Source organism: Cebidichthys violaceus, unplaced genomic scaffold (assembly GCF_023349555.1).
Source record: "Cebidichthys violaceus isolate CVI_PGR_0920_01 unplaced genomic scaffold, fCebVio1.0.p SCAF_2, whole genome shotgun sequence".
In the NCBI taxonomy this organism is placed as follows: domain Eukaryota; kingdom Metazoa; phylum Chordata; class Actinopteri; order Perciformes; family Stichaeidae; genus Cebidichthys; species Cebidichthys violaceus.
In genome coordinates this window covers 2060009-2085677 of record NW_027176372.1, presented here as the reverse complement: position 1 = coordinate 2085677, position 25669 = coordinate 2060009, and the positions used below count along the sequence as shown (strand labels likewise).

Genomic DNA, 25669 nt, shown 5'->3' with positions numbered 1-25669 from the left:
CCCTTAAATCATCTCCTATTGGAGCGCTGCTAAAAATAAGCCCTCAGTCCGGTTCATGTAGAGCAGGAAGCCGACGGGACACAAGAGGGGGAAGAAGGTCTGAAACACCGCACTTAGACCAGCCTTCATGAAACTACATGAGTCCACATTATTCTAGATAATTAGTTCAACAGTTAAAGAGTGAACAGAGGAGAACCATCTTCTGGTTCTGTTCAGCTCTCCAGGAACAAGAAATGTTCAACAGGAATTTAATTCCATTGACTGGTCGGTGTTATGTCCTCTGAGTTATATTTTTTAATGAAATATGAATTGTATATTGTGTTAACATGAGATCTCATATGAAAAAAACAACAGAAGTATTTCAATTACATCCTGAGGGGAACACGAGTGCATGAACCAAATTTGAAGGCAATCGGTCCAAACGTTTTTGAGATGTTTCGCCTCATGGTGGCGCTATGAAGGAAGCAGATGATCACCAAATTCAGTAGGATTCATCCTCTGGGCACCGAGAATGTCTGAACCAAATATTTCAGTTTCATTAAAAACTACAAGCCTACAAACTTCTCCTAAATGTGTTTTTAATGTTGTCAGAAACCTCAAAGGGACTTAAATTAAACACAAGCTTGCTCCATATAAGGACATGTTTTAATCCAAAGTTATTCTAATGCGTGTTACATCAGCGTTGTCAGACAGTTAGGAAAACAGCCTCTGATTGGTCAAAGGCATCGGGAATTTGGACAGCGAACAGCAACAATATGTGTTTTGGATTTGTTGGATTTATAGTTATGGATTTATTTTGCAGAGACACTGCAGTTCAATAAAGCTCCTGAAAGGGATGCGATCGCACCGGAGCCATCTTTTAAAAACGGGCTTCTCGCCTAAAGTCTCTCGCATGCAGCGTCTGAGAGAGTTTAGGTTAGGGGACAATGTCAGGGGCTACGAGTTCTATAGAAGTTTAGTTGTGTGTTTGCATTGTAAAATGCAGAAGCAGCAAACAAATCAAGGCGCATGCCGAGGACATGGAAAAGGTCTGCGATATTGATGTGAAGACAAACAATGAAATCACATGTGATGGTTTTGCAGACGTCGGGTCTTTTTAATGCTTTGATTCCACCCGACTGCTGCACTTCTTGCAAGTCTCGCTGAGTGAGAGTTCAAGCTAAGCGCGTTTAACGAGAGACACCTTATTATTTTAGACGGTGTGTGTCATTTCGTGGGAGTCGGGTCTCGAGGTCTTGTTGGTGCCACCTCAGCCTGCCGCTATTGACAGCCCAGACAGCCCTGCCAGGATAAACTGATGAGTTCTCACCAACCTCCCGACCGAAGGTAAACACTCGGGCCGTTGGCAGACAGGCGCTCGTGGAGTGATGTTCAAGTGTCAGCTCTCTCTCTGTCTCTGTCTGTCTCCCTCCTCTACAGGGCTCCTGCAGAGCCAAAGGCTCTGCTTGGAAAGCCCTAACGTCTTCTCCTAACCACTTTTCCTTGACCCCAATAGAAAACGTCTCATGAGGTCAAAGAAAGATGTGAAGGAGAATTCATGAGGATTTAGGAAAAGACAACCTATGAAAATCTGACCGCACTTTTCCCTAAACTACGTAACTATGAATCGATGATTGGACGTTACTGACCCGGGTCCGCCTTGGCGAAACTCCAACGATTCTCGTTTTCATTGGACGGCCGATGTGCGTCAGGTTAAATGTTGCCGCCGCAAGGAATTGTGGGGCGGCATTATCTTCTTTTCTTTGCTAAAGGATGGTCCCGTGTATCGGGAGAGTTTTTGATTCAGCATTTAGAGAATTGGAACAGCTCTTTAAGATACTTCCGGGTCACTTCACTCTTCGGAACCTTCCCAAACAAAAAAAAAGACTTTTCTACTCTCCGGTTCCGTTTCCGTATGAGAGCAGAGAGAGTTTTCTGTGGGCGTCGGCTGTCCGCCCTCCTCTCAGATGGAGCGGAAGCCCAGCCGGTGCATCCAGGCAAGTAGGATGACCCTTCCAGGCAAAGTGCGCCGGCTCTGCTCACTTTCCCCTTCACACTGACTGTGGTGTGCATGAATACTCATTTTCAGTTCGGTTGAACAATTGGGGGCCAAAGAGATGCAGAGAAACACAAAAAAAAGAGAGAGAAGAACAAGTAGGTCATCTGTGATGAACTGCTGCCGGATCACTGCAGCTTACCAGACTCGTTTAAACATGAAGTTGGTCTTTTGCTGATTGGATCAGTGGTTCCCAACATTTTTCTGCTTGTTATCCCTAAATACTCAGCATTGTCTACTTGGTTGCATTTGCAGCTCATTTGAATAATTGTTAGAGGCACAAAGAGGTTAACAGTCAACTGTTTCCTTGCCTGCAGAGTGCAGGTATACTGCTGGTATTGTCACCCAGCACCTACAAAAGAAGTCCTGCATGCATGCGCCTCCTGATGACCACCATATTCTCCAGCCCCTCAGATTCATCATCTCCCCAGATGTGGAACCTCCATTGGTCATAATCCACGGAAAATTTGATCGCATGATCTTTTTTCGTGCGTTTTCCTTCAACGGTTCAGCAACGCGAGTCAATTTCCCCTTGTTATATGCATACAGTCTTTTCAAAATAAACGTCCGTCTTTACAGGAAACAACTTAGTAAGGTTTAGGCAACAAAACGACTTAGTTAAGTTAAGAAAAGATTGTGAAAATCATACGAAAGATACGTGACAAATGACTTTAACGTAGACCTCTCGTTTCATCTAGGTCTCTTGTCTTTGTTTGACCCATCCACCTCCACTCCTGTGTGGGCTTTTTATACCTCCATATGTGAATTACAGCGCATTCATTTCCATAGGTACAGCTGAGAATGCTGGATGAGGAGAGCCTGATCATTCGCTGATCTCTGGTTTGTATCAGACAGTTTTCTTTTTCGTCTGCTCCAGAAATACACACACACAAAAGCAAACAAGCTAAATCTGACTAACAACTCTGTGATAAAATATCAGCCCCTCTTTGCCTTCCTCTCCAGCCTCCTTCACACGGACACAGAAAAGCAAACGCTTGGAGGGGGCGACCGCTGAAGAGCGGAGGCCAGGTGGCCGAGGACCGAGCCTCTCCGCGCGCTGCCAGCGCCTCCAAACCGGGAGTTTGGCAAACGCGCTTTATGTTCACAGCTTGACGAGTTTGTGTCTGAAAGTGGTTGCGGTGCGCTGCTGAAGGAGTTCCCCTCCTCATACATCCTGCTGACACAGTTGTGACTTTTCACTCTTCCCTGTTGACTTGTATCGAGTCATTGATACTTGTCCACATAGGTGATAAATCAAAACGTAAAAAGACAAAAAAAAACTACTGAGCTCTATTAATGTTACAGCTGCAACTGTCTATTTTAAATCAATTAATGTGAAGTATATAAAATGACAAAGAATTGGGGGTAAAAGCTGAAATCCTCCAAATGAAACATCATGACACATTTATGAGGTTTATTGATTAATAAAGTATTAGTTTCAGGACATGCGATACGTCAGACTGCCATACCATTCACCCACTCTCTTAAGGACAATGACTGGACATAAAGGAACCTTATTTAGCCCATCGTAAATCTGTAAACCAAAGTGTAAATTATCTAAAATCTTTAACGTTTGTCTGAGAGTGTAAATAAATATGTAGCTGCAGGTGTTCTAAGGCCTTTGAATACCGGGGGGCGTGATGAATGCATGAAAAAGAGAAATACAGTGAGTATTTCTCATCAAAACTATTCATACCGGCAGCCATGCAAACATGTGATAGTTGCCGTACTTTCTCAGTAAAAGGTTTGAACTACAACTACCAGGATCCTACAGGCTGTCTGAGGTAAACTGTTGTTTAGCTTAAAGCTACTGTAAGGTATTTTATTGAGTTTCCTTTTAGTGAAAAGTTCCCTCTGATACAAAGTTACACAATGTCTGTGTCTAGGGCTTTTATTGTGAAAGGTAAGAACAAAAGGAGTGGATCTGGTCAGGGCTGAAAGGAATAATAAAGTTTACTGTCTTGGTCCATGTTGTTGTACACTATTGTTGTTATTGCACTACATGATTGATGCCTTTATTTGTGGTGCGAAAGTTCAGAAAAAGCTCAATTTGTATGCAAAAAAATGCTTTTTTTGCTATCAAAATAAAAAAAATTAAATCAAAATCACACACATCAAAATGCCTCTGTTGTTTTAAAAAGGCCTTTAGACTGTATTTCCTTTATCCAGCCGTTTCACATCTGGTAAGCGGTGGTTTCTCAGATTCATAGCACTGTTATCCCGAGAACGTTGAGGTTCCTGTAGGAACGTGTAGCTGTGTTTTCAATGGGAGGGAGTACCTCTCCCTGGGCAGAAACGCGATACAGCTTCAGCAAAAATCGTACACCTTCCTAATTAAAAGTGGATTTTAAACCACTTCATTATTCATGTTCACCTGGGGAGCTGATGGTTGGAGCCCCGTTTAAAGTCTGTTGCTTTGCAGCGATGTAAATAATCAAGAAGGCTTTTATTGCATCAGGAACACCAGCAGCGAATTAAGGCTCTCGTAAATAAACTCCATACGCTAGCATTCCCCAGGCAGCGATGAACGTCTGCAAGCTAGTGTTATCTACTCATGCAAGACCACAGTCCCTTGTTAAGCTTACGGATATTGAATAACAGCATGATAAAGTACATGTTCAGTCTATCTTCATCCAACATCTCCCATCAGACGAACATCTGGAACACAAACACTGAGAGACGTAGTGTAGTAGAGAGTCTGTCGACGGATAATGTACTAATACTGATGACAACGCCAAACGCTTCAGACTCCCTGTGACTCTAGTGCAGGATAGATGCATGAACAGATAATTTGACAAGAAGCTTCATGATATTCTCTGCGTGGAAGTCAGCAAACCCTCCTCAAAGTCAAGCCGTCTGAAACTATTAGGAACGCACGTTTATAAAGTAGAGATTTAGTTGATTTTGTGGAGAAAAAAAAGTGCCACGTCTAAGCTAAGAGATGTGAGAGTGATAATGTGTAAAAGTGAAGCAAGCTCAGACGTTCACTACGACACATCCAGGCAGGTGGACGCACACATGTAGTCACACATGAGGCCCCGACGTTCAGCATGTTCCTATATTTATCTCAACCAGGCTGAAGGCTGTTAAGGAGGGATCATGCGTTCGGTCAAGCGTGTGCATCTGTCTGTCTGTCCACGGCACACTACGGTGGCAAAAGGCATCTCCGGCAATCGGCCAGCTAGGCTAATAATAATAATAATAATCGACCTGATCTCATCCCTTCTTGTCATACTTAGCTGCTTTGGGCAGAAGACCCCCAGCGTCACCATAAAGACCACGAGGACCACCTTCTGCTCAATATCTGGAAGTTCAAGGTTCATACGCGGCAACAACACTACTTGGTTAGTATGTTCAGTATGGCTTAAAGTAATTATGCTTGTAACGCAACGTGAGCCACGAACGTCCCGTCATGTGACTCAGTCACGTTAATAACACGACGTGACATAAATACACAAAACTGGTTTCAAACGGGACACGAACGCTGGTCACCCGAGTTAAAATCCTGCGTTTGTTACAACTATCGCCACTTTTTATACGACATCAATTACTCCGAGCGTCTAATAGGGATGCGGATGTGTTTACATTGTGGCTAGTCAGACCCTACGGGGGGCCTCGTGTGTTGGTATCAGGACGTCTAAGCATCTATATGTTTAATGCCTGGGACTGAGGCCAGGCTGCCAAATATTGATTTCCATAGAAAAGTTTGGTCTTATTTTGAACCTGGGCACCATCTTCTTGCACAAGCAAACTGATAACTCCCAGTGTGTGTGTGTGTACGAACCACCCACACACACACCCACACACACACACTTTACTCCAGCCCTTGTGGTGTGTTTACTCTGCAGCGGCTCCCACAGCGACTGGATCACTCAGCCACATCTCGTTCCCTCCAATGAGCTCCCTGAAGATTTATATGTTTATCTCGCGGAGAGCCTGACCGACTGATAATCCATCACTGCAACAGCTCCACCTCCAATCAATCTTTTAATTATTCAACATGTTTAAATTAGGTTTGGGTTCAATCCGTTCAAGATCACACAAAAAGTCAGAGCAGCAGAAGCACGTCAAAGTGATATTTAAAGTTTCTGCAGGGAGCAATGAGTCTTTACTTTAGTGTCCGTGTGTGTGTGTGTGTGTGTGTGTGTGTGTGTGTGTGTGTGTGTATAAATGTGTGCACGTAGAGAGACAATGTCAAATGTAAATATTGAAAACAACATCTTATTATCTGAATATTTGTACCTATCAGCCAGTGTTTGGCAAGTTACCAGGAAATGTAATAAGTTACTTATTACTTCGTTAAAAAGTAATACCATTACTTTATTTATTACTTGGTATCAAAAGTAATTAGTTACGTTACTTGTTGTATCACAATGTTACTTTCACTCATTCTTTTTAATGTCTCTGTTCTTTGCTCTCACAACAAAGTCTGTCTAATAGGCAGCTAATAAATCAAGTCACTACAACTCGACGTCTGACTCGTCACACATCTAGCTGCACCCGTTTCTTTCCAGAAGCTCCGTCACGTCACAGTTCAAACACACAGGAGCATCTCTGATGTACAGCACATTCAGACGTGGTAACGGGTGCTTTGTGGCCATTCAGTTGCTGTGCTTTAATAATAATTACAGTGTGTTCACATTCAACCGGTTACATTTTTAAATAAGCATCTTTTCCATTTATTTTCAGGGTAAAAGGAAGCTTTAGCAAAAATGATGGCGCCCTGGTAAAAAGACAATTAATGATAGTTCTTCGTAAGATACAACTGAACGATCCAGAGAAGCCACTAAATGGACATTTGAGCTCAGTGAGTAAGACACATATAAAACAGATTATATGTTGTTTTCTTGGTCACATTTATAAATACTGAACATTAAGAAATATTAAAATATTTAAGCTCGACGTCACAGTGTTTCTAAATGGATTTAATCCACAGCTGACAGTGACGTGTCCCTGACGGATACGTTGTAGTCTGACTGGTGACTTCCTTCTTTTTGTCACATTTATGGGCTTTACAACTGGAAGCTCACACCTCATCTGGCTTGACCCACATTTATAGTAAACCAACCGAGTCCTCGATCAGAACACACAAACCAGACGTTCCTCAAGGCCTCGTCTTGTGTCAACAGCTGCGTTTTTATATGATTACAATCTGATTAACCAAGACACGGTAACATGTGTAAACAGAACGGAGCAGTTGATTTATGGTAGAACAAGTTCAGATGGAAACACACACACACACACACACACACACACACACACACACACACACACACAAATATGGATAAGGTGAATGTTCAATTACTGGTTTGGGGCGAGTATATTTGTCTACGTTAAGCGTAGTTTAGTCAGAAGTTGGCTTTAAGTAGTAGTACTTCTACAGAGTAGTAGAAGAGGTAGAGGTGGCCAACCGGAAAACAAAACAGGTCGACTTGAGGAGCTTTAGTTGTTCTTCCATGTCAGCTAGCATCGGCCATGTTTCAAACAAACTAATCCACAGAGAGTGGAAACGTTCACTACGTACAGTTGTGGTCAAAAGTTTACATACACTTGTAAAGAACATAATGTCATGGCTCTCTTGAGTTTCCAGTTATTTCTACAACTCTGATTTTTCTCTGATAGAGTGATTGGAACAGATACTTCTTTGTCACAAAAAACATTCATGAAGTTTGGTTCTTTCATGACTTTATTATGGGTTAACAGAAAAAGTGATCAAATCTGCTGGGTCAAAAATATACATACAGCAGTCCTAATATTTGGTTACATGTCCCTTGGCCATTTTCACTTCAATTAGGCTCTTTTGGTAGCCATCCACAAGCTTCTGGCAAGCTTCTCGTTGAATCTTTGACCACTCCTCTTGACAGAATTGGTGCAGTTCAGTTAAATTTGATGGCTTTCTGACATGGACTTGTTTCTTCAGCATTGTCCACATGTTCTCAATGGGATTTAAGTCAGGACATTGGGAAGGCCATTCTAAAACCCTAATTCTAGCCTGATTTAGCCATTCCATTACCACTTTTGATGTGTGTTTGGGGTCATTGTCCTGTTGGAACACCCAACTGCGCCCAAGACCCAACCTTCGGGCTGATGATTTTAGGTCATCTTGAAGAATTTTAAGGTAATCCTCCTTCTTCATTATCCCATTTACTCTCTGTAAAGCACCAGTTCCATTGGCAGCAAAACAGCCCCACAGCATAATACTACCACCACCGTGCTTGACGGTAGGCATGGTGTTCTTGGGGTTAAAGGCCTCACCTTTTCTCCTCCAAACATATTGCTGGGCATTGTGGCCAAACAGCTCGATTTTTGTTTCGTCTGACCACAGAACTTTCCTCCAGAAGGTCTTCTCTTTGTCCATGTGATCAGCAGCAAACTTCAGTCGAGCCTTAAGGTGCCGCTTTTGGAGCAAGGGCTTCCTTCTTGCACGGCAGCCTCTCAGTCCATGGAGATGCAAAACACGCTTGACTGTGGACACTGACACCTGTGTTCCAGCAGCTTCTAATTCTTGGCAGATCTGCTTTTTGGTTGTTCTCGGTTGACTCTTCACCCTCCTGACCAATTTTCTCTCAGCAGCAGGTGATAGCTTGCGTTTTCTTCCAGATCGTGGCAGTGACAAAACAGTGCCATGCACTTTATACTTACAAACAATTGTTTGCACTGTTGCTCTTGGGACCTGCAGCTGCTTTGAAATGGCTCCAAGTGACTTTCCTGACTTGTTCAAGTCAACGATTCGCTTTTTCAGATCCATGCTGAGCTCCTTTGACTTTCCCATTGTAGCGTTTGTGGGCGTTTGTATCCAATGAGCCCTATTTAAATGGCCTCAGAGAAGTCACCAGTTGTAGTCACTCATAATCACTCACAAGAAGTTAAGAGGCCATGCTATGAAGCTCATTTCATTGACACAACTTTCTAAGTCACCAAAATTGCTAATTCATGTTGCTGTATGTATATTTTTGACCCAGCAGATTTTGTCACTTTTTCTGTTAACCCATAATAAAGTCATGAAAGAACCAAACTTCATGAATGTTTTTTGTGACAAAGAAGTATCTGTTCCAATCACTCTATCAGAGAAAAATCAGAGTTGTAGAAATAACTGGAAACTCAAGAGAGCCATGACATTATGTTCTTTACAAGTGTATGTAAACTTTTGACCACAACTGTATGTATATCCCATTTAGAGCTTCAGTTCTTCTTCAATAAAAGCACAAAAACAACACCTCAAGCCACCCCACCCCCAGAGAGTGAAGTGAAACATGTACAGTAGCAGGTTAAAGATGCTGGACTAGAGCTCAGCCCCAGTCTGTGTCTGCTGTAAACATCTCACAGGGAGGCGTTTTACCACTGCCTTGAGTTTCACACTTAAATTCCTGCGTCGCTCACGCAAACATTAAAAACACTTTATCTCATAACTCCAACAGCCTGACCCCTCGTCCATCTATCTGCACCGGTCAGACCTTAATGAAAGATAAACAGTGCCGAGCTCGGCGCTCGACTCCCGGCCTCTTGAAGTCCTCTGGGTAAACAGCCGCTCCAGTGTAGACCCAATAAGTGGAGACTCAGCAACAACAGGTTCTCCTCTTCAAACCCTCCCTGTAAACAGCTTTTATGTGGAAGCTGCTGGACACAACCACAGCGACTAAGTGGGTCAACTTAATTAGAGGTGGAGTACATTGCTGGGGGGGGGGGGGTCTCTTCTCTGATTCTTTCGACTCAGGGATCTGAACCAGCAGTGTTTTGTTCCAGTTTGTAGGATGTGGAAGCCTTCTCTCAGTCCCTTTTATAATCCAGATGTTCAAGGACTAACATCATGGCACCTCTGAGTTTTGAGTCTGATGGTTACAGTTGTCCTCGGGTCAAAAGAATGAATCCAATATTTCTTTAAAACACACACACACACACACACACACACACACACACACACACACACACACACACACACACATCCCACTCAATAAATCCATTTGCTTGTTATGGATAGTCGTAACCAATCAAACATTTCCTAAAGGCAGTTTAGTGTGTGTGTGCATGTCTTCATGAGTGATTCATGTACATTTTGGATCAGAGTGTGCTAGTCTGCTTTTATTGATGTTACCATCTGTGTGTGTGTGTGTGTGTGTGTGTGAGAGCATGTCCTCTGCGTGTTGAAGGCAGGTGGGCAGCCTTCAGAACAATATTCACACACACTCTTCAATTTCTTTGAAGTTTGCTTTGATGTAGAGCTGAGAAACACACTTTAGGATTACAGTGATGTTTCATTCGGCCAGCGGGCTCAACACACACACACACACACACACACACACACACACACACACACACACGTTACAGACATCAGAGATGCTTACTCAGATTTAGCGGCAGGTTGAATGTAGCAGTTAGCTTCGACACAATTTTAATCAGTTCTGATTCCCAATTTTTACCAGTTACCATGGCGACGACTGCAATTTCTGGAGACAATATTGGAACCTACACGAGAATCAAAAATCAAACGATGACCCCACATTTTAAATGGTTTGTTTTTGCTTGTTTTCACATGTCTCATTATGTTTTTTCTTGATTCAGATGAAGCAAAAACTAATTCCAAATCTCAGGCTCCTATCGGTGGAATGAGCACAATCCTAAAAAATATAAAACATCTCATATTAAAAAAGGGACAAGTTTTTAAATGGGGAGATGTGGTACAAGTCTCTAGTCGTAGTTCCCTGGAAATAACTATTTCATTTGACAAGTGTTTTATGGAAAAAGTACAAATGCATTAATTAATTCAATTATTTCAGTCTGGACCGAAGTGGTAGACCACCAGAGCCTAAATAAAGATATAATAAAAGATAAAAGATATTGTAAACCTGTTGTCAACACACAAATGAATACATTTACATTTTAAAAAAGTGAGAGTATCTCTCTGGATCTATCAGGTTCATGAGTATAAAGATTATATTTGTACCCTCCTGACATCTCCGGTAGCAGTTTGTGTTCTTTCCCCTCTCCGTCCTGCGCTGCATGTCTTTTGGGTTTGATGTTAGAAGCTAGTTAACGTCACACTGTGCCTCCTGTTGGGGAGCGTCTCCTCAGACATGGAGCCGGGATCACGGATCGCGGCTCAGGTCACGGTGGAACATTGTGACGCTGGGTGAATGAAGCTCTCAGGCCTGTTGTTATGGCACACGAGAGAGTCTCACAACCCTAAAGACTTCAAAGTTGCAGCCACTGAAGGTTACGGAGGATAATTCCCTAAAAGGCATTATAGAATGTAAATGCACATTAAGGGTAACTAATGCTAAATGGGTGAAATGTAAATGCAAGCGAGCAGACAGAGTGCAGCAAAATGGAAATGTGTGTGTGTGCTTGTTTTTCTAAATGAGAGAGAAGGTCAGCAGCAGACTCATTTTTTGATTTTTTTTATCTGCGTTTGAGCCACAAACGGAGTCAGAAATCACGATCCTCACACTCCCTTCATCGGCGTCACTTGAATAACGAGGCCGGGCAGAAACGCCGAGTCACAGCTCCAGCAAACACACAGCTCCACCCCGGTGAGTGACGACTCTGCGTGAAGATATTTAAAATCTAGTCAAAGCTGCTAACGGCCAGCGAGCCCGCAGAGCAAGGACTCCACCTGTGAATTAGCCTCCGCCCGTCTACAACATCCGTTCATCTCGGTCTCACTGATTACTACACTGTCACAGGAGCAGGTTTCACCTGCAACACCGAACACACGCCAACGGTGAATGGATAAAAACCCACGACGTCGTCACATTATGCGCTTGTGACGTCACATTATAAGAGGCTCAAAACCTAACGTGGGCGGCAGAGTGTTGTTTGCGCGATCCTGTTTAAATGCATCTCAAATAAAAGCCCTCATAAGTGCAGCGTTCATTCTTTCTGAAGAACAAAGGTGTGGCTTCTGTCTTTCACGTCATCAACGAGTCTACTCGTAGAAATGAGCGCATGATAAAAAGCAACGAAAACATGACAGTTGAAATCATTTTGTTGAGAAATGTTTGGTTTCCACATTCAGAGGTGTGAAGGTAAATGATGTTTTGTGTGTTTATTTATTCAAATTGAATGAAAGCACATTTCATATTTATTTAGTTGTATCAATTATCATGGTTTATCGACTTACAGAACCTTTTAAATTAATGAATTTGATGGTACTCCAAATAAATAAATAACAATAGGTTAAACAAGGTTAAAACAGTACATAAACTAACACGTCTTACACGACTGTAACCAGGATTTCAGACGTACTAGTCACTGGTTAAAGCTAAAAACCTCCTTTAAAAGAATCCAATAAACTACCAAAAGTAAACGTAACATCTCTCACCTAGTCCGTCAAGTGACTACTATTGCATCAACTGCTGCAGGTTTAAGTTGTGGAACGTAATCTTATGATTTGTGATTAATCCCACGAGCTGCAGCCGTGTTTATCGCTACGACAAACACCGCCTTTGGTGCACAGAAGAGTTCAATTTACATCTCCAGTGGCAACAAGATCTACAACTTCCTGTCTCACCTAAAGAGGAGAGGGCTGGTGTGCACAAAGCCACTGCAAGATCTAATTCACAGTTACAGAGGACACTCTCATGTGCCCCAGCTAACGGTAAAGAGGTTTGAACTCAAGACAAAAACTTCTAATAACTAATAATATAGCCTCATGATGAAAGAACCGGGGAGAGCCGACACAAAGACCTGAGAGGTATTGTTCCTTTTGTTTCAGCTTGAAGAGAGCGTCTGATTCTTATTGGGGATGAAGGGAGGCTCCACCAGCCTGCAGCCTGCATGCATAAATTATGAGGGAATACATCTGGGAACACGTTTTTGGGGAATTTAGCTGACGCTGCGTATCTGGAGGGACTTGGCGAGAGTCTATATGAGCACAATAAATTCAACTCCCATAATGACAATTTTACAAGAAACCAATATGAAAGAGTGCACAGGTGAGAGCTATTAAAGAGACTAAACTTATAATATTTCCTGGAAAAGTTGAAGGAACAAAGAAATGAGGAAAAGTCTGAAAGAGCATAACGGAGAGGGAGAGTTTATTTTATTCATTTAAGAAGTGTCTTATCTGGTGACTTGAGCCGTTTCCAGGTTGAGAGGTTTACAGTACAACTATGTTATTTATAGTCACATGCTGCTTAGAGGTCAGAGATACAAAAACTGAACAAACCCAAACTTTGTTTTAGACGTACAGTAGTTCATCTGAACGAAATTAAATGTCTTCTTTTCTACCCAAATATGCAAATAAAGACGCTGAAACGTCACCGTTATTTTTAATGTAAAGCAGAACAGAGCATCACAGACATCACGGTCCAGTGCAACTTCTGCCTTCCAGATGTGAAAACGCCATCATCTTCCAAAGACTCGTATCACTGCACACATTAGTGTCGCTGGACTTTAACTTGGTGCAGCAGCAGCATTTCATCTAAATGAACCCAGTCTGTCCCGCGTCACGTCTGTTGGACCTGGAGTCCAGCAGACATTCCTCTCAGCCAGAAGAACAATGTTGAAGGAGTGGAAAAGTGGAAACCATCCTGCTTTGTGATAACTCGACCTGTACTCTGATGTTCCCTGTTTCTGCTTTACATGCGTCGTGTTGTCATGTGTGTGCATGACGGCATGTCGCTCTTCATCTTACAATAATCCTTGTTAATTAATCCGTTTGATTTGTTTTTCAGGACAAACAGGTTAATCCTCTGAATTCAGCCACTTAAATGTGAATATCTTCTGGTTCTTTGTGAAACTCTGATCGACATTTTTCACCATTTTACAGAACAAACAACTTATCGATTAATCAATAAAATAATCACCACATTGATCGGCAATGAAATTCATGTTTAGCCGTTCCGTGTATGCCGTTACTCCCCAGTCCTGGTGTCTCTTGTGTCTCCCTCCTGATTATCATTCACCTCACCTGCTCATCTCCTCATTAACTCCACAGTAAATCTACTCACAGCTCTATTAATGCTGCCGTCTCACCTGCTCCCCTCAACCTCCATCTTCATCCACTGCAACCAGTCAATAAACCGTCCTCGTCACGCCACCGACGTCTTCACTTGGGTCCAACTAACTAAATCACAACTCCTGGATGTCCTACTTCCTTTAAACTCCAATTACACTGACAATTAGCTTTTTCAGGTGTTTACTTTCAACGCCAGGAAGTGACGTTGGTGCACATTTTGACATTTGCAGATAAAATGGAGAGCAGAGAGGCAAATCTAAAGTACGGTGTAAAAAGTATTGGAAAAACGATTCAAGCATGTACTGAGCATGTAAGGCATTCTATCCGTCCTCTTCTTCTAGGAATCTTCTCCCTGCACAGTAACCGTTTAGATTTCACACCGGGTCATTCAGGTAGAAGCAGCCTTAATTTAACTTAATATCTGGTAATCTCCACCCACTGAAGAATACCAGATTACCAGCAAAAAAATAAAATAAAAAATGAAATGATTTCTGCCCCCGGAGCGGCTCTGCCTCTGAGAAACATCTTTATTACTAAATCAACTCTGTGTGTCGAGTTTGATGTAAACGGCTTTAAAAGGGAACATTATCGCGGGCTAATTCACTGCCAGAGGAGAGCATTAAAACATTTAGGCGGCAATTAATCTGCATCCCAAAGTCATTTCAGAAGTTAAGCTCTGTTGGATTTGTTATCGCAGCTTGTTAGGGAGGCACACACACACACACACACACACACACACACACACACACACACACACACACACACACTGTACATACACTACAAGATGAACGAATAAACAATCAGATATGAGCCTGTGACTCATAGACAATTAACAGAATCAACTCTCTGACAGTTTAATCAAGAAGTCTGAATTAGAAGATGCGTTCATGGTGGTGCGTCCGCTACAATTTTACGCCATCTTGTCTGACGGAGCAGACTCACTTCTGATATATATCGAACTCAAATTGGTCCTCACGTGGATAGAAGTACAACAGCGCACGGACACACTGATACAGACAAATATACATCGATTAGGGATGTCACAATACCAGACATTTTTAGTCTATTCCAATCCCAGAGAAATTCTCAATACCCAATTCCACACCGTGGTGAAAAACCAAAACACTGAGTTAGTGTTACTAGTTTTAATAATTCATTTCATGTTGCTGTGAAAACGTCTCCCTAAAACAACTGGATTTATTCAAGTTTCTTGCTAAAGACACGCATGTATCAGCACTCGCAGCAGCAGAACTGTACTAGAAAGTAGAAACCCATCCGTCATAACGGAGTTCTAACATTTTCTAACACGCTGTCATGAAACTTCTCGGTTGCATTTTTGACCGAATGAAGTTGTCGCTGCTCAAACAAAATCTCTCTCTGTTCCTCAGACGGACTGCCTGAGGTGATACACCTAAAAATAAATACAGACTTTCTCTCCTCAACACTAAACCACTGTCTCTCTCTCTCTCTCTCTCTCTCTCTCTCTCTCTCTCTCTCTCTCTCTCTCTCTCTCTCACATCCTTTTCTCCAGTTCATGAACTCTCGCTGGCCTCAGCGGTTGACAGACGAGCCGTCCTGCTCCCTCTCTTTAACCCCGGCCGCTCTTAAGGCTTGTTTATCGTCCTCTTCTCTTTCTTTACCATGTTCTTTATTTATCTCTTAAGTGAAATCATTTTTAACGGGTCCTGACAGCAACTCCCTGCCTGCACAAGAGCAATAAAAGACCAGCTTGTGCAATCATATTGAATCAAACTAAATGACAAGATAGGTTGTTTGCCACTGCCTTTTAAAAGTGACACAAGGTTCAACACAGTCTCACTGCAGTTCATGAAGTAGTCACAAAAGTTTAATCTGTGGATTGTATTACATGGACTCAAATTCCAGTCCACACAAGTTTCAAACTAATGTATTTCAATTTGGAGTGTCTTTAATGTCCCTTTAGACGGGACGACATTACGCAACAAAACTACCGCTATGTCGAGGCAACACAACCACTCAGTGAGGTTAATGAAAAACGTAATGCTTGGGTTTAAAACAAGCTCTTAAACTAGTGTTTAGGCAACGTGAGGTCCACGAACGCGTCACGTAATGACGCTTGGACATGCCGTCTTTAACACCTGTCTCATGGTTGAAAACGCTGTGTTTGTCTCACCCATCCACCATACATAGTCTTTCTCAATGAATAAGACTCCATCAAAAGTTGTGACCGTTGCATAGTCACATGGATGTGTTTAATTTGTGTGTCCACCATGAAAAAAGAACGGACTTTCTCAAAGGCGTTTTGTTTTTGTGATGACACACGTGAAAAAACCACTTGTGTTCAAATACACAAATCAGTGCATTTCAGATTTGTGACTATTTTATCAACTTCCGTGGGACTGGGTTGTAATTTCCCGCCTTTCCCACTCCTGAATCAAAGAGGGTCAGCGTCCGAAAACTCCTGTAACTTTGTGAAACGGACCGGCCAACATTCACAGTCACTTCACGCAGTCACTGGGCAGGTGTGTGGAGCGGTGGAAGAGAGTTTGGTTTGAGCTCTCCGTTGTCATTCCAAACACGTCTCTCTGTCACTTCTTTCGTGGATGCCTTCCAGGAGAGACCCTCTCTGTGGTGGCAGGCTTTATCCCGAGAGTTTACCGGCGTCGCTGATCGCTGCAGCTATGCACGCCGCCTTTCGGCACAGAAGTGACTTGGTTATTGTCAGGGAACGATTTTTGCATTCAGTAATTAAAAACCTGCTTGACTAAGAGAAATATTCTGGTCATGGTTAAAACATGACAGCATAGACGGTTGTTAGGAAACAACGTATCAAAGTGAGTCACAGTCACACTGATCTCCTCCCTGAGAGCATTTGCAAAGTTACATAGACGTCTCACTAGTTGCATCTTTGCTTCTGACATTCAAACGTCACACAAACACAAGAGATCCCTCTCTGAGAAAACCTGAACATAGTTTATTTTAATAAAAACGAACAAACAACAAACTTCTTTATGGAGTCTAGGAGTAGTAACATTGTTCTGCTGTCCATATCTGCATTTATCATCCACTAATATATTTATTTACCACTGTATTTTTACAAAAATGCATCTTGCATACATGTAATTTAATCAAATTACATGATGTTTGTATTCACTCCTCTTTCGGCTTCTTCTTTCTGTCATGATCTTGTTATTGGTTTAGTTTGTTTCTGGTTTTATTTTGAAAATCCCAGCCTCTTATGTCCTGTGTTTTGTTTGACTTCCTGGCTTTATGGTCTTTCCTCTTCTTTTTTTTTTTTGTTTGTCATGTCTAGTGCCGTTCCCTCCTTATGTGTCTTTATTTTAGTTATTTCAGTATTTCCTGTTTTATTTTGTGTCACTTGTTTCAGATCACTTCACTTCCTGTCTTTGTGTGTTTTCCCGCCGCTGTGATCGTCTGCCCCGCCCCCTGATTGATTCACATTTAATATTTATATTTTTTTATCCTTAGGGGCTGAAACTATTAGAGGATAAAACAATTAGTAACAGAATATTAATCAAATTATTTTAAAGTATATTTGGGGCATTCATTTATTGATTTGAGTCGACAGTGGAGGTTAGACAGGAAATGAGGAGGGAGAGGAAGTCTGACTCCAACCAGAGACGATGCAATCAAGTGGTCAGAGCCTAGAACCCAGTCAACAGAAATATTAATAATCATTATTTAAGTCATTTATCAACCAAAAAATACCAAACATTTCACTGGTTCCAGCTGCGTATGCACATGAGGATTTGCTCTGGGGAACTGCACCTGATTAAATTTGCAAAACTAATGTCGAGAGTGGACTGTGTTGACGGGTCCCATTACTGCACACACACACACACACACACACACACACACACACACACACTCTAAGTGTACAGGTGAGGTTGACATCGCTTCTTCTCAATTTGGGGTTAGACCAATATTTCAAGCTGCTAACTCACATGGAACAAATTTATTAGTTATTAATTATCATGCAAAAGAAGCGTATTCCACTAATTTTCAAATATGTTACCTGGTCTGATTGTTGCTTCTACATGTTGCATGCTTTGCATTCACACAGAACACCCGCGGTGTCTGCAGTCGGACAGCGGATCCTACAATTACAAAGTGAAAGTGTGGCAGCACAGAGAAGCAGGAGTCAGAATACATTTCTTTGTGAAACTTGACGAGCCGACGTTCTACTTCGGGCAGGTGTGTGGAGGTGTGAAAGTGAGTTTGGTTTGAGCTCTCTTTTGTCATTCTAAACACGTCTGTCTGTCTGTCGCTTCTCATGTGAACAACCAGGAGAAACCCTTCCAGGAGAATCCCTCTCTATGGAGGCAGGCTTTTCACCGAGGTGCTTTGACTCCTACAGATTACAGACAGTCTGACGGGAGACGCTACAGTTAGAAACAGAAAGTGCTCCACAGCAACAGCAGCAGCAGAGTAGCAGGAGGCTCATGGCTTTGTTTTGGCAGTTAATGATTTGGTGTCAAAGCAAAATGCAACACCACCTATTTGGCAATATTTCAGATTATTAAGCATGTTTTTTGTTCTGACTGTAAGCTCTTTAGTTGAGTGGCCTCTTAGTGAGGGAATTCAAATCCCTCTGGTAACTGTCAACGGTAGAGCATTACAGCTTCACTGCTTCCTTTCCTACCTTTCACAATGTGGGAGCAATAAAGAGAATGTTATCTCGGTTCAGACTATGCAGCCTCCGTGTTATCATTTTATTACCTTCAGAAGTTAAGGTGCAACTCATAACTCTCAGTTGGAAAAGTGAGGGGAGGAGCTAAAGATCTAAGATTAAAGATGAAAGTAAGCGCTCTACAGATGTTGAACGTCACTGATGGATACAGTTTCGTGTAAAATGTCAAGTGTAACTGGTAACACTGGTGTTGTCACAATTTATTAACTGTTGTGAATATATCCTCACCGTGTCATCCACAGCTACAGCATATGTGAGTTCAACGTATCCTCAGACGTTGGTTTCCTCTATCTACAAGTTACTCCTTTTTTGTGCCTTTTCCTACAAAAAAAGGCAGCATTTCTGCTCGTTACATGCGTAGTCTTTTCAAAATGAACTCAGTTAGGTTCAGGAAGAGATCATTGTTTGGGTTCAAATAACCACAGACGTGGCGTTACTGAAGTGCGAAAGTTACGTGACGAGAACATCGACGTTGACGTCTCGTCTCCCACAGCGAACGAACAGCCGGCTGAGAAATCTCTGTTTGTTGGACCCATCCACCTCCTCTCTCTTAATATTGTTAATTAAGTAGCCCAACACCGAAGCACTTTGCTGTCAAGGCTACAGCAGACGAGACACACACACACAGAGAGAGAGAGAGAGAGAGAGAGAGAGAGAGAGAGAGAGATAAAGAGGGTGAGATAGAGAGAGTGAGATAGAGAGGGAGGGAGGTGAGTATTGATTCTCAGCAGATGCTTTTCCTTCGGGGAAACATTTCAGACGAAAGGCCAGTTAATCGGGTAATGATGTTTTTTTTGGTCAGATTTAGGTTATGGTTCAGATAAATCTTTGGGAAATTAATGTCAAAGTGAGATAATGTAATTTACCTAGAAGCGACATAAGTCTGTGTGTGTGTGTGTGTGTGTGTGTGTGTGTGTGTGTGTGTGTGTGGGCATGTTTTACCCATCTTTTGGGGACAAAATTAAAATCCCCATAACATAAATCATCACATTTGAGGCTGAAGGCTTGGTTCAAGGTTAGGATAAGGCTGGTAGTGCTTACAGTTAGGGTTCCAGGAAATTAATTTAAGTCAATGTAATGTCCCCAAAAATCATGAAAACACGAGAGAGAGAGAGAGAGAGAGAGAGAGAGAGAGAGAGAGAGAGAGAGCAAACACCTGTGCATGTCATGTGAAAACCTTGCAGCTCCACTGGTCGTCTTCATGATGTCAGCTGACTGAACTCGTGTTCTTTTCTTTTATTGGCCTCTGTGTGAACCTCTGGATAAAGTCAGACGCATATCATCAACGCCACAAGGCTGTTTCTGACCCAACATCCACAATACGTCAAATACATAAACAATATGTCAAATACTTGCAGATTCAATATGTGTCTATATGTGCATTTACAGTAATTGTCTGACTAAAATGTGAGCAGCATCTCTTATAAATCATGTCATTTGCACCCTTCTTGCTTTGGCAAATATTTAGGGAATCTACAACCGACCAAATCCAGCCTGATTCTCAGAAACACAACCAACCAGAGCTTTTTAGGAGGGATTAAGAATGGAAAGGTCATCTTCTGCCACAACAAGTGCAATAGAAATGGCAATAAACATGGAGGAGACTGCACAGCTGTACTTAAAAATAGCAACTCTTAAAGGGCCAGTGTGTCGCATTTTGAGTGCTCTATTAGCAGAAAGGGAATGATAATATTCATAACTATGTTTTCATTTGTGTATAATCACCTGAAACAAACTAAACACTGTGTTTAGAAAGAGAAGAACCTGAAGGTAGGGCTGGACGATGATTCCATATGATCAATGGAATCATATTGTGATGAAATCGTGAAACACAATTACGTCGTCTGAATTCATAATAACAACCGCATATCATGTTAAAATTCTCAGAAAATCTGACGTGGAATATAATTTGGAGATTTATATAAATATATATTTTTATTTTTTTTATTTCACTGTCCATTTTGCAAAAAAAATAAATCTTGATTTAATGTGAAAATACGTTTTTAAGGAGTATACAATAAAAGGCTTTACCATGTGGCTTTTTTAATATTGAACTACCAAAAAATATGCTATTTCGTGATCTGTATCGTTTTCTAGATATGAAATGACCGTTATCATGATACCAGATTTGGGCTGTCCTAAAGACGACCATAGGTTCTCTACAGGCTTGTGAAACTGCGTTAACGTGAGCCGCAGACTGTCGTACCACGTTACTGAAGTCTTGGAAAGGGAAGAGTGAGCGGAGGGGCATTCAGTCGGTTGTAATCTGCCAAATCCGACACACTGTCCCTTTAATTCATATGTATTTTAACGCTTCTGCTTAATTACTCCCAAAGCCTCCAAAACGACACCAGTGGGACAGACGCATCACTCGTTATTGATCGGTTTGGGCAAAACAAATAAAAACCTGACACAACGTGTTCAATGTCAACCTTCTGTCTTTGGTCGCTCTCTCAATTGTGTAATATCCATTCATAGCAAACAAAGTACAGTCAAGGTACAGTTTTGGCAAATGAAACCCTTGGACGGAGCCGGGGGAAAGATTATATTCAGCCTGAGACGGGCCAAAAGCACGATGCACCAGCTCACATCACTTTATCCCTGCAGGGCATGAACATCTCACCACTGGCTCCATTGGCCCCCGAACACTGTGGGTCAGCATTATGTCCGCCCAAAATAAAAATAAAATAATTAATAAATAATAATAATATAATAAATATAAAATAAATAAATAAAATTAATAAAATCATTAATGCAGAATATTTGCATGTAATCTGTAGAGGAATGGGGTGGAATGTATAACTTTGCCAGCAGGTCTTTGTCCACGTATCTCATGGTGCACCGGTCCAATGCACCGCACTGCACACAACGACAAAGTGTCGAGCGCCGATATGTTCACTGATATGCAGCGTCGCGTGTTTCTTTGACATGCATGTATCGACTGTTCTTTACAGCACTGACACATGAACGGGCTCTAAATATAGCTCTGCACATTGATCACAGGAACAGCAGGATGTTAAAGAGGACAGTTCATCACTCTGTCTTCAATGCAGCGATAAAAGAAACCGCAGGAATTATCCCCAAAAAACTGTTAGTCAGCATTCAGACTTAAGCTCTCAAGAGACATACATTACTTATGATCAACCCCCTCCGCTCCACAGCTTTTTAAAGCTCTCACCCAATTTCATCTCATTGTTTTGGAGAGCTGATCCTTCAGCTTATAGTCCAACAGCTTTTACCGACCCTCTTAACATAACCGCTCCGAGCGCACGGATTCAAACCGCCCGCTGGTTCAATGCTCCGTGAGGAGAGAGTGGAAAGTGAGTCTCATGGTAAAATGTTGGCTAGTCTCAGGTTGTTGCTGTTTCAAAGTCCACATTCTGCCCTCTAGTGGACGGAAATCTTTCAATGCAGAAAAAAAATCCCCCCCAAAAGACAGTTGAACGCTCCTGTCCCCCCTTAGCTTCAGTTGCTCGGTCAAGGTTGACAAAAAGAAATGCGGAGACGCCGCAGTGTTTATTAGACACTTCAACCAAAAGAAGAAGTCGACAGCGAGGACGATACGACGATAGCTCGGGAAACGTTTTCCGTCGTGAACGTCAAAATAAATAACGTTAAAAGAATCTTCAGAGCGGCGTTAAAAAACAAACAAAATCCCGCAGGTTCACCAGACCCTCCTTCAGCTCAGACTCCAGCGGGGCATCCGGCAGAGACCGGTCCACCGAGGACAGACCCAGAACCGGCTTCACCTGCAGCCTTTGACCTGCAGGAGGAGAGCTCAGCTCCCAGCAGCAGCAGCAGCAGCGCCAGAACCAGGACTGAGAGGGGCAGACTGTCAGACCCTGCTGCAGTAAAATGAGAGGTTTTCTAAAGGGACTCTGGTGCTCAGAGACACTACAGCTTTAGTCCACAGGGGGCGACAGAATCAACACAGAATGAAAGTTCCTCAGAGTGACTTTGACTTCTACGATGTAATGTGTCCGTGAAAAGTGTCTAGTCACCTTTGTACAGACGTATCAACTATTTAATAAAAGTGTGATTTAGCCTGAAAATAATGACCTGTGGGTTTTACCACATCGTGTGCAACAGACTGGACTCAGAACAAAAAACCCAGTGCAAACACAGCCTCAGTCACAGACGCATACACAACCATGCCCAGACTAAAGGCAATCTCTAGTTGATACACAACGAGCAAACACACTCATTAATACTGAGCCCTTCGAGAAAAATACAGCAGCACCACTGTACGGGAAGCAAAGCGCTGAAAGTCGACACAATCACAGGCGCATCTGGAGAGGAGCTTCTCCTCGATACCGTGTGGGAGGAGAGATTCACATCCACAGGCCGATTCAAGACAAACTACAGAGAGCTGCTGCTGCTGCTGCTGCTGCTCAGCGACTACTTCTTATTCATCTCTTCTGACAGAACACATCTTGTTTTCCTGTGTGCACTCACGACTACACACGGATTGCCCCAGTGTAAATGAGGGGTGTGTGTGTGTGTGTGTGTGCTTACGTGCAGAAAAACTAACTTCAAAAATCTGATTTTAGCCATATTTTTCACACCAGTCGATCTCAGAAGTCCTGACGCCCACGACGGTGTTTAATTTGCAACAAGCGATCTGCATGGACTGCAACACTGCGAGTACTACGGCTGCGCTCTGATCCGTCTCACATGGTTCTTCTTCTTCCGCAGGCTCCGAGCGGCCGTGGGCGAGCCGGAGAGGAGCAGGACTGTAAAGCATCAACCATATCAGTCAATACGACGACACGTTGTACCTGCACCTTTGATCCAGACACGTTGATCCCATGCATGTCTGTTCCATAAGTATTACATAACCACAGCAATCAAAGTCCTCAAGGAACTGCACAGGGAAGTCAGTCGAGTGCAAGTTAAGTCTTTTAGTCGCAGATCCCATGATTACCTTTTAGAACAGCAATGAAATAGAATGACCTGCAGCTGTCTGATCGTAGTATTGTGCAGCATTTAAATGTTTTAAATTAAAGACGGAGAGAGAGAGGAAAGGCAGATTTCAGAGGAATCTGCCAAGAGATTGTAAATCACTACTGTAATAAACTCCTCAAATCATAAATGTAGCTGCCAGAAACACATTACTACCTCAAACACAGACTCTTGTAAGATTCTTACAGCCTTTAAAAAACAGTGTTTGATTTGCATGAAATAGGTCATTTTGTAAAAGTAGGCGTTGGCAGGGAAATCTCAGTTTGGGGTAAAACTGAAGAGATCAAAAGAGCCAATGGAAATGAATGTGAAGAAAAAAAGAAAAGCTCATTTAGAAACTGTTTCACAACAGAGCAGTGGAGAGATGGAACCCACAGAAACACAATATCTTCACACAAAGCAGCAATAGAACGGATTTTCCATCGGGGATTCTGTTCACTTACAGGATTGGGTCGCTTCACACACACACACACACACACACACACACACACACACACACACACACACACACACAAGCTGACAGTCAACCCACCCTGTGGATCTATAGCCCTCCTCATCGATGGATTGCTGACCTGTGCAGCCTCACAGCCCCGGGAACGCATGGAAAAAACTATATGCAATTCATATTTAAAACAGGTCGATCTGAAGCGGGGGAATGAGAGCTTCTATATGCGTGGAGGTCAAAAGACCCACAAGACTACAGGTTACAATATTCAGTAGATTGTTACACTGACAGTAAAACACACACACACACACACACACACACACACACACACACACACACACACACTAGAATCTATTGTTTGATGTTATTGGATGCAGTTGAACATACACATTCCATCACAGATTACTCCTGACGTTCCCACCACTCCTATAACACAATCATAATATCAAAATGCAACTGATGGAAGATGAATCTCTCTGTTCAGAGGGACTCTGGTCATTGGATGTACATTTAATATGGAATCTAATGATCTCGGAGATTCCAAATACCTCAAGGTGACTTCAAACTCACGCGCAGGAACCACAAACATGAACACGATCATCAGAATATGAAGATGTCTCTTCATTTGAGGGAAGGTCGCACTCTACAGAGGTCAGCCGCTCACACTGGAGGCAGACGAGCTGATAATCTGTGACAATGAACCGGCTTTAACTCACCATTTCCTTGTGGAGACGCCGGGTCCTGAAAGCATGTCACGACACTAAATCCCCACGAGCCAGAAGCGCATTGTTCTTCAGTCCCAGCTCAACGCAACACAACAAAAAAAAACTAATTACTGAACCTTAAGAAGGGAAAGTAGAGCAGCGCGAGGTCGTGGCTGAGTCTTCGTGGGAGTGAAACGTTACGCGGAGCGCGGCGGAATGTGGAGAAAGTGTCCCGTGCGCAAGAGACCCAGCGAGGAGCGACTGGCGGCGCGCGTCTGGAGACACCGGAGAGAGGACGTGGAGAGGGAGAGAGAGAGACACGGGGAGGAAAGTGGAGAAGCCTCGTGGAGGAGATCTTTTGGAGAGTCTGAGCGGAGTCAGCAGCGGAGATGTTGCGCTATGCCGCTCTGCCTGAACTCACAGCGGACATCAACCCGCTCTGGTCTAGTCCCTCCTCTTCAGCCCTGAAGTGAGGAACGCGTGCGTCCACCCCCCCCTCTCTCTCTCTCTCTCTCGTGTCATTGTCCAACATGATTCATGGTTATGTCGCTGCGTATGTGCGCACTTGAGTGAAAGGAAGCAGAGATGTGACTCTGCAGGTCAAAGACGCACAGATGCAAGTTTGGTGACGTGATCTTCTTTTAAATTCTGCAGTAAAACAGAGAAAACAGAACACGTATTATTTAGTTTTTTACTTAAATAAATATAATAAGTGTGCCATTATTTGAACTTGAATACAGATGATCTTTAATGCATATTGTTCATTTATTCTCCCCTTCTCATCCAGGTGAGTTATTACATAATAAACACGTGAATGGTCAGATGTCAGAGACAATCAGCACGTGTTTAAAGCTCAGCGCTGATGCTTTCAACTTAA

The 25669-nt window shown here is 42.6% G+C and overlaps 1 protein-coding gene across 1 annotated transcript in view; it reads right to left on the bottom strand.

Annotated features, from left to right (window-relative positions):
• htr4 (5-hydroxytryptamine receptor 4) overlaps positions 1-25265 on the bottom strand; it is a 128965-nt gene extending 103700 nt beyond the window's left edge. Inside the window, 1 exon segment of the mRNA XM_068715309.1 lies at positions 24805-25265. The gene's annotated coding sequence lies outside the window, so the exon portion shown is untranslated.
• Positions 25266-25669: the final 404 nt, after the last annotated feature.